We start from the raw sequence: 15,029 nt of genomic DNA, 5'->3' as shown, positions 1-15,029 counted from the left end.
CCAGGTTATGACCCGAGGGAACCTCTCCATAGTGATTGAAGGAGATCCCGAGCTCGAACGTACACTTAGAAGAAAGGGGAAAGAACCCATGCAAGAACAGTCTAATCTAGCTGATTTGGAAGTAGAAGAATCTGATAACATAACAGAACAGAGTGAGCAGCAGCGGACATTATCTGATTATGCCAGACCTTCAATATTGGGGACACAATCGAGCATTGTGTGTTCCCCGATTACAGCTCAAAACTTCGATATGTTGCAACAATCTGCACAGTTCAATGGTTTGTCCGATAAGGATCCAAACAGTCATATAGAGAACTTTCTCGAGGTGTGTGATATGCTAAAGATAAATGGGGTAACTGATGATGCCATCAAGTTGAGGGCCTTCCCATTTTCCTTTAAAGGGAGAGTGAAGCAGTGGCTACACTCATTACCTATAGCATCAATTACCACATGGGAGGAGATGGTAGAAGCTTTTCTTGGCCATTATTTCCCTCTCGAAAAATCTGCAAAGCTTAGGAATGAGATCTCATCCTTTGTACAATTGGAATTGGAGGCTCTATTTGAGATGTGTTAAAGGTTCAAGGAGCTCCTAAGAAAGTGCCCGCAATACAGATTCCCGGAGTGGATGATTTTTCAGACCTTTTATAATGGACTGAATCTGAGTACAAGGCAACTCTTGGATGTGGCAGCAGGAGGTACCTTAGGTACCTTCGCTACCAATGGAATGCCAGGGAGAAGAAAAGGATGGCCGGTCTCCATGAGATAGATGTAGTGACTTCGTTGGCGGCTCAAGTGGAATCATTGAGTAGGAAGTTAGATCTTCTAACTTCGAACAGAGTAGCGGCCGTGATTACTTACACCGGGTGTGGTGGAGGACATGCTCCCTCCGATTGCCCAATATCTATTGATGATGCATCTTCGGTTGAGAATGTCGATTTTGTAGGTAATAGCATGAGGACTCAAGGGAACCCATACAGTAACACCTATAATACAGGTTGGAAGAATCATCCCAATTTCTCGTGGAGCAACCAAGGTCCACAAAAGGCCATGGGGCCACTGGGTTTCCAACAACAAGGCCCAAATGTGGAAACCAGAGTTTCAGGTTTGGAGACCCGAATGACCGATTTGGAGAAGATCTTAACTAGGTTTGTGCAATCATCAAATACAAGGTTTGAATCAGTTGAGGCTACACTTCGCAACCATACCGCCTTCTTACATAATCTTGAAAATCAAGTGGGGCTACAAGGTTGTTTTCTTGGAGAAGGAGTTTCTTATTTAGAAGAATAGTGGGAGTAGATCATAACTTGAGGAGGTTCAAGTACCACAAATTCCAGTAGAGAATAGTTTGGAAATATACACAGATTCACAAAGAGTTGTGGAACTCGAATCCATTAGACAAGAACCAAGAAGGTCTTGTAGGATTCATCATGAGACTAAGAGATATGGATTTCTCATTATTGATAATCAAAGCTTAGAGCTAGTGGATCAGGATTAGCCCACCACCTACCGAGAGGCAATTGAGAGTTTCGATTCTGATAAATGGCTTGGAGTTATGAAATCCAAAATGCAATCAATGTATGATAACCAAGTATGGACTTTGGTTGATCCACGGAAAGGTGCTAAGATCATTGACTAAAAATGGATTTTCAAACATAAGGCTAATAACACCTTCAAAGGTAGAATAATGGCGATAGATTTCAGACAGACTCATGGTATTGACTATGACGAACCTTTTCACCGGTAGTCATGCTCAAATCCATTAGGATTCTTCTTGCCATAGCAGAATATTATGACAATGAGATATGGCAAATGGATGTCAAAATGGATTTCCTTAATGGAAACCTCCTTGAGGATGTGTACATGACACAACCTGAAGGTTTTCTCAATCAGAAGAACCCTAACAAGGTGTGCAAGCCGCTGAGGTTCTGATAAGTGCTTGTGTGATATTAATGCGAAGCATTCTTTCCTTATGTTGAACATTACTCTTCTCGGGTTTGTACACTAATATGTGTGTTTTTATGTTATATTCGCGCAGGTAGGATTGTGAGGCCGATTATGAAGGAAAGAAGCCAATGTGGATCAAAATGCACCGATTTTGGGGGAAAACTTGCTAAAGTTCAAACGCGAAGACATAGGTCGGGTGTGAGATGCTAGAGTGTGTGCCAACCTCCTAGTATTCGAGTTGGCACATCCATTTGGAGGGGCACAAGAGCAGTCACACTCGAGCATTCCGACTTATGCACATAGAGCAAGAGCTCCACCAACTTGTCTATCATTAAAGAAGCAAGTGATCCACGACGTGAACGTGTGCCCATTTGCGTTACCCCGATGAAAGCATGGATTCGGGAAGCTATTCATGCGGGCACTGTAGCAGAGCACTGTATCAGCACTATAGCAAAGTACTGTAGCAGTACTGTTTACAGCCGCCCGAGAAAACAGGAATTCAGAGAACCCACACGGGCGTGTGGAAATTATCCAGGCCCATGTGGTCGCCCGATTCCAGCCCTATTTAAAGCCGATTCAGCCCCGATTTCAACATTATTTTCTCCATATTTTCCCCAACTTGAGAGAGGGCTTCGGCTAGGGTTTTGAGGGGTATTGGCTAGGGTTTTGGAGAGGTTCTACGGCTCCGACATCATCATTCCTTAGGAAGAAGGTTGGTAGGGAAGCTTCCGTCGAGGCGTATCCTATACCGGATGAGGGAATCCTTGGACAATGAGTAGATGACTCTCCAAAAGACCATCAACACAACCATCGAGGGGATTTTTCTATGGATTCATTGCTTTTACATTCTATTTCTTTGATTGTACTTAGCTCCATGGAAAGCTAAACCCCTAGTGGGTACTTGGGTATTTGTGAACCCTAGGATGTATTTGTTTCATTGAATCTCTTTATTATGCTTTCAATTAATTGATGTTTATTGTGAGTTCCAACCTTGAATGCTTGATTGGATGAACATTTCCGCTAGAGTGACACTAGGGTTGAGAGTTCTTGTTGGTAACCTTGTCAGTGAGTGACACACTACGAGCGTTAGACAAAGCTAGGTTGGAGAGGGTTGAGAGGGTGAGTCGAGAGGTACAGGAGCGTCCCCTTTCCCCTCCGGCGTGATAGATTCCACCTCCATTCCTCGAGTTCTTTGTGGTCATAATAGAACGAATTGTCTAAGGGATGACCCTCCGCTGGGGCTTAGTTGCGCGTGCAACGGAGTGAAGCGTTGAGGTGATCTTAGTACCTAGGGCTTAATCGTGATTAGGGACCTTCCACCTGGACCAAAGGGTTAGGCCTATAATTAGGAAGAGATTTATCACTTGGAATTCCTAGAGCTCATTGCAACTCTATGCGAGTGCGTGGTTGAGAGGTTATCTAATCTCTCCTCCGGGACATGTATAGAGTTAGGCATGGTTGACCTTAGATTTGGGACTATGTAATTAAGGATTTCCACGACTCACCATTGCATTGATTAGGAAGCATAATAGAGGGTTCTTGCACTTGAAACAATTATCCTAGGCGGAGCATTATCCTAGTACCCCATATTTATCGATTGCCTTACCTCCTCCTTTACTCGTGCTCTCTTACTTGTTGTTTTTACTTTTGAGAATTGAATCATTGTCACACTTATCACTATTGATCTTTCACATAGCTAAGAAGCGGATTGAGTGTTTTTATTCCCTACTCCCTGTGAATTCGATACCCGCTCATCCGGAATTATTACTTCGACAAACCCGTGCACTTGCGGGATATACGCAAGGGGACCTTGTCAAGTTTTTGGCGCCGTTGCCGGGGAGTAGGTGTTTAGAGGTACTTTGCACTTTGTTTTCTTAGCTATTTATCATTCATTCTATTTCACACTTTCTTATTCTTCCATCATTCTCATTTGTTTTCTTTTGTCATGTCTTACTTTTTCTTGCAAAGATTTTAAATGATGATTGACCCAGTCGTTGCTCTATAATTTTAGGTCGAAGCTCTCAGTAGAAAAGTTGATAGAATTGTTATTTCACGAAAACAAAACATTCCATGTTACAACGCATATCATCCAATTGAAGTGGGCTACCCAAACTTATTATGGAATAATGGTGAACAGCATTGGGAGGCATCTCAAGAGGAATGTCAAAAGGGTGAGATACTCGGCGAGGATGCACTTCAGTTACAAAGAGTATTAGCTAACTTTATTGAAGCATCTGATGTCTACATCCAAAATATGGAGACCACACGAAGATGTCATGAAGCCTCCTATAAAAACCTTGAGCATCAATTAGGAGGGATACTTGACACTCTCTCCAAGGAACAACAAGTATTTGAGCAAGCAAGTCAAGTTCCTTGTAGAGAAGTTGTGGTAGTGAATGAGAATGAAGAAGTGGGATGGAACGAGTATGATGTTGTCGAGATCGAGAGGATACAGGAAGAACCGTTCATTCAATATGATGATTATTTGAGTGGACAGTATGTTTGTGAGCAAGAAATGATGCAAGGAGAGTTGGCGAAGACAGATTGCTTCCAAGTTGAAATTGAAGAAGAAGCAACCCCTAAGGTAATGGAACACGCATCTTTCTTTGGGATTGATCAATTCATAAATTGCAAGAAAGAGATTTTGGGTTTGGAAGAAGATGTGGGTAGGAGATTGAAGCCATCCAATGACCCACCTGTGCTAAGCTTGGATAATTCCCAACCCAAATTGTTTCCTTGGAGGCCAAAGGTAAGATGGTTGGACTCTCCAACAAATATTCCACCCCGGCAAGCAAATTTTTGGTTTAAAGGAAGTAGCTATGCAATGTCTAGTCGGGAGGAACATACTTTTTTCAAGCCTCCATAAGGTAAAGAAGAGGTACGTCAAGCTTAGTGACGTAAAACAAACGCTTCTTGGGAGGCAGCCCAAGTATCTACTGTTTTTTAGTGTCTAGTTTAGTGCTTGCATGAACAAGAGCTTGAGTGTTGGTGTTTTGATTCTTATATGCCATTGCTATGCTTTTCTTGTGCACCATTGGTGTTATCTTGTGCTTTCATGTGTTTTGGTGAAGTTTTGGTCATTTGAGCTATTTCTCATGTTTTCCACTGGTAAAACTTGCATATTAGGGCAGACTCTGAGTGTGTAAACATGTTTAGAAATTTTCTACAGAGCCTGTAGAATTTTCTAAGGCATCCAGAAAAAATGCACGGGCGTGTGGAATTTTCGCACACCCGTGGATTTGTATTGTGAGCTCATCCAGAGAAGGCACAGGGGCGTGCTGCTGTCCCTGTGAACGACCATGCGAATATCGCACGCCCTTGGGTAATTTCCGCACGGGCGTGTGAATTCCTGCAGAGTTTGGCTGATTATCCCGAGAGCACACAGGGGCGTGAACTCGCCCCTGTGGGCGACCTTGTGACAAGTGCACGGGTGTGGGTAATTTCCGCACGCCCGTGTGAATCTCTACAGAGAAGCTCTCTCCATCACGAGAAGACACAGGGGCATGTGTTTACCCCTGTGAGTTGGGCCTGTGAATGTCCACACCCGTGTGGAATTTTCGCACGGGCGTGAGTCTTAGAGAATCTTCTTAGTTGCATGGAGAGTCCACAGGGCGTGCGTCTGTCCCTGTGGGTCTGGAACACGGGCGTGGGTAATTTCCACACGCCCGTGTGGATGTATAAAAATGCTAGAACCGCAGGTTTTCTTTAAAATCTTTTCAGTTTTCTTCATCTTTTCACCCTCAACTGTTTTGAGAACACATCCTTGCTCTCTGCTGACCTTTCACCATCGTTTTAGAAGGTTGTTAATTGAGTTTTCCGGCTGTTTTCTAGTTTTTCATTCTCATTTTGTTGGTAAGCTTCTCTTTCTATTTTCTTTGCCAATCTTCATTTATTTTGCAGCACCAGCGTCATCTTCACCAGCAGTGGAAACAGATGTACTAGCTATTGACACCGACACTTGAGGGGTCTTTACCTTCTTTGCTCTTATTTTTTGCATTTTATTTTTTGCATTTTATTTTAAACTTGTATACTCAGAAAGGACTCTCCTTCTGAATTATTTTCATTTTATTATCTGGAGTTGTATTCATTGTCTATCTTTTATATATACTCGAGTTATTTTTGTTTTATTGAGCTTCACTGAAACCTCTCGTGTATGCTTGCAGATGGTCTTGTCATTATCGGAATTGAGACTCTGTCATGGGCACGGCCAAGTTGTCTCGGCACTTGGCCGTGTGAGCTTTACAACCCGTCGGAACATCACTCCCAAGAACTTAGCTCCATCAAACGCGACATTAGGAGTCAGGGGAGTATTGTTTTGATTGCTTCTCCCACATATATTCTTCATTGATATACACTATGAGTGAGCTTGCATGTGTACATTGGGACAATGTACAACTTAAGTGTGTGATGGGGGGGAGTTTCATAGTGCACACATCCTTTTTATTGTTCTTGATTGATATACATGCTCACATAGCTAATGGCGGTTCACCTTAGTTGCAATGATTGTATTCTTGAGTTTAGGAGAATTTTTAACATTGAATATCTTCATGCTCTAGATTTATTTGAATTTTTATGAGTTTTTGCCCGAATTACACTAAGTGCACTACTCACTCTTTAAACTCTATTGGAAACTCATGTTCGATGTTAAAGGGACTAGTTATAGTTGTTTCTTTTGTTAAATTCTGAAAAAAAAAATAAAGAATGAAAAATGAAAAGAAGGAACAAAATAGTTTTATTGTTTATTTGTGCTTGTTGGGTGGAAAGAGCTACCACCTATGTAGTATGAAGCTACTCTCATAAGTCGGATACTAGTTATGCCCTAATGAGAGAAAGAGCTATCTCATAGGATGAGTGAAAGCTACCACCTCAAAAGTGTGAAAGCCACCTTAGCGGCCGCTTGGGAAAGGGCTACCTTAGAGAATGTGTGAAGCTACTACCATCTTTAAAATTTTTTTTGTTATTTTCTTGTTGTAGATAAATAAGTCCCTTATACTTAGAGCTTTGAGGAGTATACCTTGGGTTGACTTGAGTAAGTCCACACACTTTCACGATTTCGGGTTTGTTGTCCTTTTTATTCAAGTTTTTAACTAGAGCTTCGATCTTTCATATTTAGTGTTGAAATTTTTCATACTTGTAGAATGCTCTCTGATAAGTGCTTGAGTGAACATGTTTTTATGCATGTTTTACATACATTGAGCATCATATTTTATACGGTTTATGTCTCATTTCGTGTATTGGGTGTTCTTTTATGCATATAGGTTGTGAAGGCATTGGGATTTCAAAAGGGAGCGAAGATAGGCTATCATGGCATAATATTAGGAGTTCTTGTACAAATCAAGTTGGAAGACACAAGAGGAGTTCGTGTATGAAGAGATGTGTGCCAACTTCCATAGTTTTTGCAAGCCAAGTTATTAATGGAAGGGCACAAAGGCAGCCATGTCTCCACATTCCTCCTCTTTGTAAAGATTTCAAGACCTTTCAAGACGCATTGATGAAGGAAAAGCCGTATAGCCTACCATATGATCGTGTGGCCTTAAGAGGAGAATGTTTATCATCGTGTAGCAAAAAGACGCATACAGATCTGTAGCGTAATCATCGTAGCGGAATTCATCGTTCACCTGCAGCCCAGGCGGGCGCGTGGGGGCACGTGACAGACGCGTTGTGAGGCTATAAATACACCTTTTGGCCAATTCTAAAGGGACTTTTTGCGGAACTTTGAGCATAGACATTGAGAGAGAGGCGGCTAGGGTTTGAGGAGAAGGTCTTCGCCGATTGATAGGGAGTTCTTCACCAACTTTGATAGATTCCTTCGACGTCATATGTGGGAGTTTGACTTTTTCTTTACTTTGCTTATGTTTTGCCTCTTGAGTTTAACTTGTTGTTTAAGTATTTTGAGTGTTCTTTTGTGTTAGGAACTTAGTTAAGGTTTTTGGGAGGTTTATAAAGTGGGAGAGAGTCGTTTTGGAGGTCAACTTTGAAAGCCTCACGGTTTCCATGCGGGCGCATGGAAGCCCGTGAGGGTTTCCGTAAAAAAATTTGATTTTTTTGTTGGGCTGAATTGGACCAACCTGAAAGCCTCACGGCCTCCATGCGGGCGCATGGAGCCCATGAAGATTTCGAAGTGGTCTCAAAGTTGTCTCACGAGCCTTGGCATATATATTGGCCTTCTTGGACCTTCTAGGACATTCCTAACTTCTTTTTCTCTCCTTCTTCCTTCTCCTCTGATTTTTCTTCATTTTTTTCTCTTCAAACCTCTCATCTTTGATCCCCAAACAAAATAAGAAGTGGAAATCTCATCTCCTTACAAGAAGAAGAGTTCGATTAAGGCATAGAGAAGATTATCGGTGAGTTGGGCTACATCAACTTCCTCCTTTTCTCTCCTCTCATCCTTGTTGTGATTCTTTGAAATTTTTTTGTGAGAAATCTTAGTTATTGAAGTGATTTAAAGATTAGAATCATTTTTAAGGTTGTAAAACCATGATTTGGTGAGGAAATGAGAGACATCTTGCACCTCAAGGGTTTGAGTTACTCGTAGCACCGAACCAAGTTAAAGTCCTTTTTGTTCTTTTTTTGCTGATTTTGAGGATTTTTAAAGGTTTCATTCTTGTTATATCTTCTTATTAGAGTGCTTGGAAAAACTCTAGAAGCAATTTACTCCTATTTTTAAGCACATTTTTCCTTTCTTTTTAATTGGTTGTAGAATTGTTGTTGAATCTTGCTTTTTGTTGGTTGTTTAACGGCTTCTAGGAGGAGAAGCTTCAAGCAAAGGAAAAAGAGATTACGCACAAGTAACCTTGGAGGGTGTTAGCTTGTCAAGTTTGTGAGTGGGATTTACTAAATTATGGACTATAAATCATGCATGCTTATAATACTAAATTTGCTTATTTCTGAAGGATAAACTCCTTGTTGCCAATAAAACTCTTGAAATATTTTCAGTGTGATTTTAGAAATCATGATGAACTATAATTTGGCTTTTTCCATGATTATTGGAAAGATTCAATATATTATTTGTGATCTAGAAAACCCTATATTTTATAATATATGATTTCAAGTTTTGTGTTTTCACGGGACTTGATGTTCTTGTTGGGATGTTCATAAAAGCTTATGCAAACCAAAATGATTTCATTGTGATGATGATACATTTGAACTATATTTTCAAAGAAGGTTTTTGTATGATATTCTTGATGAAATTGGTTTCATTGGAATTATTTTGAGCAAGTCATTCACTCTTGGGATGAGACTATTATTTGTGAATATTTGTGATCTCATGGTTAGACTTTTGCTTTCCTTTTGGTATGTATATTAAGCCTAAGGGCCAGAATGATATTTATCCGTATTAATGACTCTTGTTCATTAATTGTAAATATAGTCCTGAATAAGGACACTTTTTATGTTGTTATAAATCTTGGGATTTTGCTATGCAAACACCCGTGGGGTCTTGAACATATCCATGGAAATGGTGGGCTACGGCCTTCATGTTCTTGACGGGGTGGTTTTGATGGTGACAGGGGGAAACCCCAATACTTACTGCAGTGAGAGTGTGGATGGTTTCCACGGGCCGACCTGTCTAGAGGTGGCGTGGAATACTGTCAAACCGGTTATGCCATTTCAGGTGGGAGCGTAGAGCCCTGACTTGGATATAGTTGGGTTGTTCGAGTCACCACACGAACTTCCCAGTGCCAACGCCAAGATATGCGCATCTTGGTGGTTCTCGACTCCAACCGCGCCACGATTAGCGAGGGAGGGTTTTTCGAGGCTATTTAAAAATATATTTGTTTATTTTAATCGATGATTTATACATTTTTTTGAATTATGAGTTACTAAGCCAAAGTATAAACTTGGATTTCTTACTCATATGGATTTTTGAGATGATTTAAAAAGAGTTTTTATCGAGCATTTCATTGTTGTAAATTTTATATCTTAATTTATACTTGATAAATCAAAGTATATTGAATATTTTGAGGAGTTGAAATATATTTTTTTACCTTTTACTTTAATATATTATGTATGGGATATAGCTCCATGTTTAGCCACTCACCGAGTAACCTAGTTACTCATCCCCTCTTTATTTTTCCCTCCCCGGGTGACAAAGACAAGAGATGGGATAGCAGCGTGAAAGTGCTTGGCGTAGTAGTTTGTATTTTCTTAGTCGTGTATGAAGCTTATATATTTTTGGCATGTAGTTGATGGATCCACTAGGATATTACCAACCCTAATATTAATATGTATCTTTCTTCTTTGATACTTTTTATATATGTTGGTTAGCTTTTATGTTGTGTATGAGATGTATACCTCTAAGTGAATGGTTGTTGTCATGGTTTAAATTAAAGTGATGGGTTGTGTAGGAACATTTGGGTATATTGATTGCTAGAATGTTTATTATTGTTATAGTGGTTTTGTACAGGAAACAGGTTAGCCTTACGGTGATCTAGGGGTGAGTTAGTGTTGGACCTCCCTTGGGTTATCGTGGCGGTATGTCATGAGTGGGACCCACGAGACGGGGCGTGACATACTTTAGTGGTATCAGAGCCCTGGTTTAGAGTTTAGGTGTAGATTTAGACAGTATAATCTAGATCTAGAGTTAGTTTCTCGATTGGGTCAAAAGTCTGATCTTTTTTTTGTCTATGTTACTAGTGGATCCAAGAAGAGTCTGCATATAGCATTGGTGCATATTGTGGATTTCTAAAAGATGTCTTATGTTTTCATTTCAGTAAGATGCCAGCACAACATTCACGCACTCACCGTGGAAGAGTTAATTCCCCTGCTGTTGCTACACCAAGAGCTCAGAGAGGTGGAAGGCGAGGAGAACCAACCCCGCCCCCATCTCCATCGCCACCTAGGCAGGAGGCCAGTTCAAGGCATGATCCTGCAGTGGCAGCTTCTGTGCATGCCCCGGAGGTTCAGGGAGCTACTCCTGTGCCTGCTTCTGTCCCAACTCCTGAGGCATTAGAAGCCTTTAGGTCTCATTGGGCTACCAAGGGGAGGCAGCCTACCCACCAGGAGTACCAAGACTTCTTAGACTATTGGAGGATTTTTGGGAGACAGGCTCAGACTACCCCAGTACCTACCCCAGCACCTGAACCTGCACCACCACAGGCCCCAGTGGTTCATTCTATCCCAGGAGAGGCCAGTGGACCAAGTCAGGCCTTAGTTTTGTCCAAGCTGCTAAAAGAGGCTCGACAACTTGGATGTGGTTCTTTTGATGGCACTAGTGATGCCATGATTGCTAAAGAATGGGTCAAGCGGGCAATTTCTACCTTTGATGACATGAGTTTAGGTGGTGAGATGAGACTCAGGGTTGCTACTAGGCTGTTGGAGGGCAGAGCTCGAATTTGGTGGGAAAGTTTGAAGAGTAGATCATTTGGGCAGGTTACATGGTCAGATTTTCTGCGTGAATTTGATGAAGAATATTACACCCGGTTTCACCGTGATCAGAAGAGGCATGAGTTTATGAGACTGGTTCAGGGAAATAAGACAGCTTATGTAATATGAGATGTAATTGAAAGATTTGGCTAATTTTGTTCCGTAGTTAGCACCCTCATCGAGGAAGTTCTCTCGCTCTAAATTTGAAGTTGGTTTGAATTTGGGTATTAGAGAAAGAATGACAGCTATAAGCAAGCAAAGTTTTTAAGGAGATGGTACAATCAGCTTTGAGGGCGAGAGCAGCTTGGTTAGAGAAGGCAAGAGAGTTCGAGAGAACATAGCTAAGAGAAGAAGCTTGGAGGCGGGACGACCCATCCAAGAAGAGTAGGAGTGAGGGTTCCTCCAAGGGCACTCCCGCTCCAGCCCCACTAGACCTCCACTATCTCATAGTGGTGATCAGTAGAGACTTACACGTTCTGATAGCACTCCTAGTGTCAGAGGCCCAGAAGCTAGTAACAGGTGCAAGAATTGTGGAAAAGCCGCATAAAGGATGCTGTCGACACCTCGCAAGTGCTTCCATTGCGGTCAAACTGGACATTTGAGGTCAGCATGTCCAGAGTTGGGACGGGGTGGATCTACACCATCATCTCAGGACCGTCCTAGCCAGTTCAGAGGTTCTCAGCCAGTAGCATCTTCCCCAGTTATTACCAAGTCGGGAGTCGCTAGCAACACTTCACGACCCAGGGTGCCCATCGACCTCGCACTGGAGCTCACACCCGAGTGTTTGCCATGACCGAGGAAGAGGCTGAGTGTAGGCCCAATGTGATCACGTGTACACTATCCATCTTCCAAAGATGATGCTTTTTGCATTGATTGATTCTCGGGTCGAGCGTTCTTTTTGTTAGTACTCGCATTTGCATGTCACATGAATAGTGACCCTTCCGCCTTGGGTGGTGAGTTAGTGATACAAACTCCTTTAGGTGAAGAGGTAGTAAGGAGTTTGGTGTACGTGGAGTGTCCAAAGTGCTAATTAATGGAGTTGTCTTGAAGGCGCACTTAATACCTTTTGGAGATCAAAGATTTTGATGCTATTCTTGGCATGGATTGGTTGGATAGACATCATGCTTCCATTGATTGTTTCAAGAAGGAAGTTTCTTTTTCCCTGTGTCTTCGTGGACCCGCAGTGGTGTTAAAGGGTGTGAGAAGGACTTTGCCTTCATGTTTAATTTCATCCATGGAAGCTAGAAGATTGTTGGGCAAGGGTTGCCCAATGATTTTTGGCTCATGTGGTAGATACAAGAGTTAAGGAGCCAGCTTTTAGAAGAGATGCCGTGGTGAGTGAGTTTCGTGGATGTTTTTTTCCCCGAAGACTTACCGAGTTTACCACCAGATAGAGAAATGGAGTTTGCTATAGATTTACTACCTGGTACGGCTCCTATTTCTATACCACCTTATCGGATGGCACCAGCAGAGCTAAGAGAATTGAAGACTCAATTGCAAGATCTTGTAGACAAGGGTTTTATTCGACCAAGTGTATCACCTTGGGGTGCACCAGTTCTCTTTGTAAAGAAGAAGGATGGATCTTTGAGGTTGTGCATAGATTACAGGCAATTAAATCGGGTGACAATCAAGAACAAGTACCCATTGCCAAGGATTGATGATTTATTTGATCAATTGAAGGGAGCAAAGGTGTTCTCTAAAATTGATTTGCGGTCTGGGTATCATCAGTTGAAGATTAAGTCAGAGGATGTCCCAAAGACAGCTTTTCGGACCCGTTATGGCCATTATGAGTTTTTGGTGATGCCATTTGGTTTGACTAATGCTCCTGCAGCTTTTATGGATTTGATGAACAGGGTGTTCAGACCTTATTTAGACAAGTTTGTCATTGTGTTTATTGATGATATTTTGGTCTATTCACCTTCAAATGAGGAGCATGCTCTACATCTTAGGATTGTTTTGCAAACTCTTCGGGAGAAGAAATTATATGCTAAATTCTCCAAGTGCGAGTTTTGGCTCTATGAAGTTGGATTTCTTGGACATGTGGTGTCAGGAGAAGGGATATTTGTGGATCCAAAGAAAGTTGAAGCCATTGTAAAGTGGGAAAGGCCGAAGAATGTTACCGAAGTTCGAAGTTTTCTTGGACTTGCGGGTTATTATAGAAGATTTGTGGAAGGATTTTCTTCAATTGCCTTGCCATTATCAAAGTTAACTCGTAAGGAAGTGAAGTTTTCTTGGAATGATGAGTGTGAAAAGAGCTTTCAAACATTGAAGGACCGCTTGACATCAGCTCCAGTGCTTACTTTGCCAGAAAGTGGGAAAGAGTTTGTAGTCTACAGTGATGCTTCTCTGCAAGGTTTAGGGTTGTGTGTTGATGCAAGAGGGAAAAAGTGGTGGCCTATGCCTCTAGGCGCTAAAGCAAAGATGAGTTGAATTATCCCACCCATGATTTGGAGTTGGCAGCGGTGGTCTTTTCTTTGAAGATTTGGAGGCATTATCTTTTTGGAGAAACGTGTCGGATTTTTACAGACCATAAAAGCTTGAAGTATCTTTTTACTCAGAAGGAATTGAACTTGAGGCAGCGACGATGGTTGGAATTAATAAAGGATTATGATTTGATCATAGAATATCATCCAGGAAAAGCAAATGTGGTTGCCGATGCTTTGAGTAGGAAGTCTACTTCAGTATCTTCTTTGAGGGTGTCCTATGTGCAACTTCTTTCAGCAATGAAGTGCTTGAGATTAGACCTTAACATTGAAGATACTGGAGCATTAGTAGCCAGCTTCATAGTAAGACCATCACTGTTGGATCGTATTAAGGAGCTTCAGGGTAATGATGAAAAGTTGATACAAGAGATGCAGAGGTTACATACAGAAGAGACTAGTGAGTTCAGACTGAGAGAAGATGGAATCCTAGAGTTTCGAGGACGTGTTTGTGTTCCGGAAGATTTAGAGCTCAAGAAAGCTATTTTGGAAGAAGCTCATTCTTCAGCTTATGCAGTTCATCCTGGAAGTACCAAGATGTACAGAACAATCAAGGAGAATTATTGGTGGCCAGGAATGAAGAAAGAGATAGCAGAGTTTGTGGCTAAGTGCCTAGTGTGCCAACAAGTCAAGGCAGAGCATCAAAGACCTTCAGGATTGTTGCAACCTCTTCCAATCCCAGAATGGAAGTGGGAGCATATAACGATGGATTTTGTGGTAGGTTTACCACGAACAACTCGAGGTTTTGATGCAGTGTGGGTGATAGTGGATAGATTGACAAAGTCGAGACATTTCTTAGCGAGTGCATACTAAGTATTCCTTGGAGAAATTGGCAAAGTTGTACATAGGTGAGATAGTGAAATTGCATGGAGTACCGGGCTTTCGATAGTTTCGGATCGAGACCCTAGATTTACCTCTCGTTTTTGGCCAAGATTTCGGGAGGCTCTAGGTACAACTTTAAAGTTTAGTACTCGCTTATCATCCTCGGACGGATGGTCAATCGGAAAGAACCATTCAGACCCTTGAAGACATGTTAAGAGCTTGTGTAATAGATTTTCAAGGAAGTTGGGATCAACACCTAGCATTGGTGGAATTTGCCTACAATAATAGCTTTCAAGCAAGCATTGGTATGGCTCCATCACGAAGCCTTGTATGGAAGGAAGTGTAGGACTCCTATTTGTTGGGATGAAGTGGGAGAAAGGAAGCTTCAAAGTGTGGAATTAATTAACCAAACTATTGAGA

At 41.7% G+C, this 15,029-nt stretch overlaps 1 non-coding gene across 1 annotated transcript; it reads right to left on the bottom strand.

The window, feature by feature from the left end:
- Window positions 1–508: 508 nt before the first annotated feature.
- Window positions 509–615, bottom strand: LOC120272891. The gene has a single exon (XR_005540424.1). It is a non-coding gene; the product is annotated as a small nucleolar RNA R71 (small nucleolar RNA).
- Window positions 616–15,029: the final 14,414 nt, after the last annotated feature.

The sequence above is a fragment of the Dioscorea cayenensis genome, chromosome 11 (assembly GCF_009730915.1).
Source record: "Dioscorea cayenensis subsp. rotundata cultivar TDr96_F1 chromosome 11, TDr96_F1_v2_PseudoChromosome.rev07_lg8_w22 25.fasta, whole genome shotgun sequence".
NCBI classification, from domain to species: domain Eukaryota; kingdom Viridiplantae; phylum Streptophyta; class Magnoliopsida; order Dioscoreales; family Dioscoreaceae; genus Dioscorea; species Dioscorea cayenensis.
The sequence above is the reverse complement of the archived record's forward strand: the minus strand, read 5'-3'. Positions and strand labels throughout refer to the sequence as shown.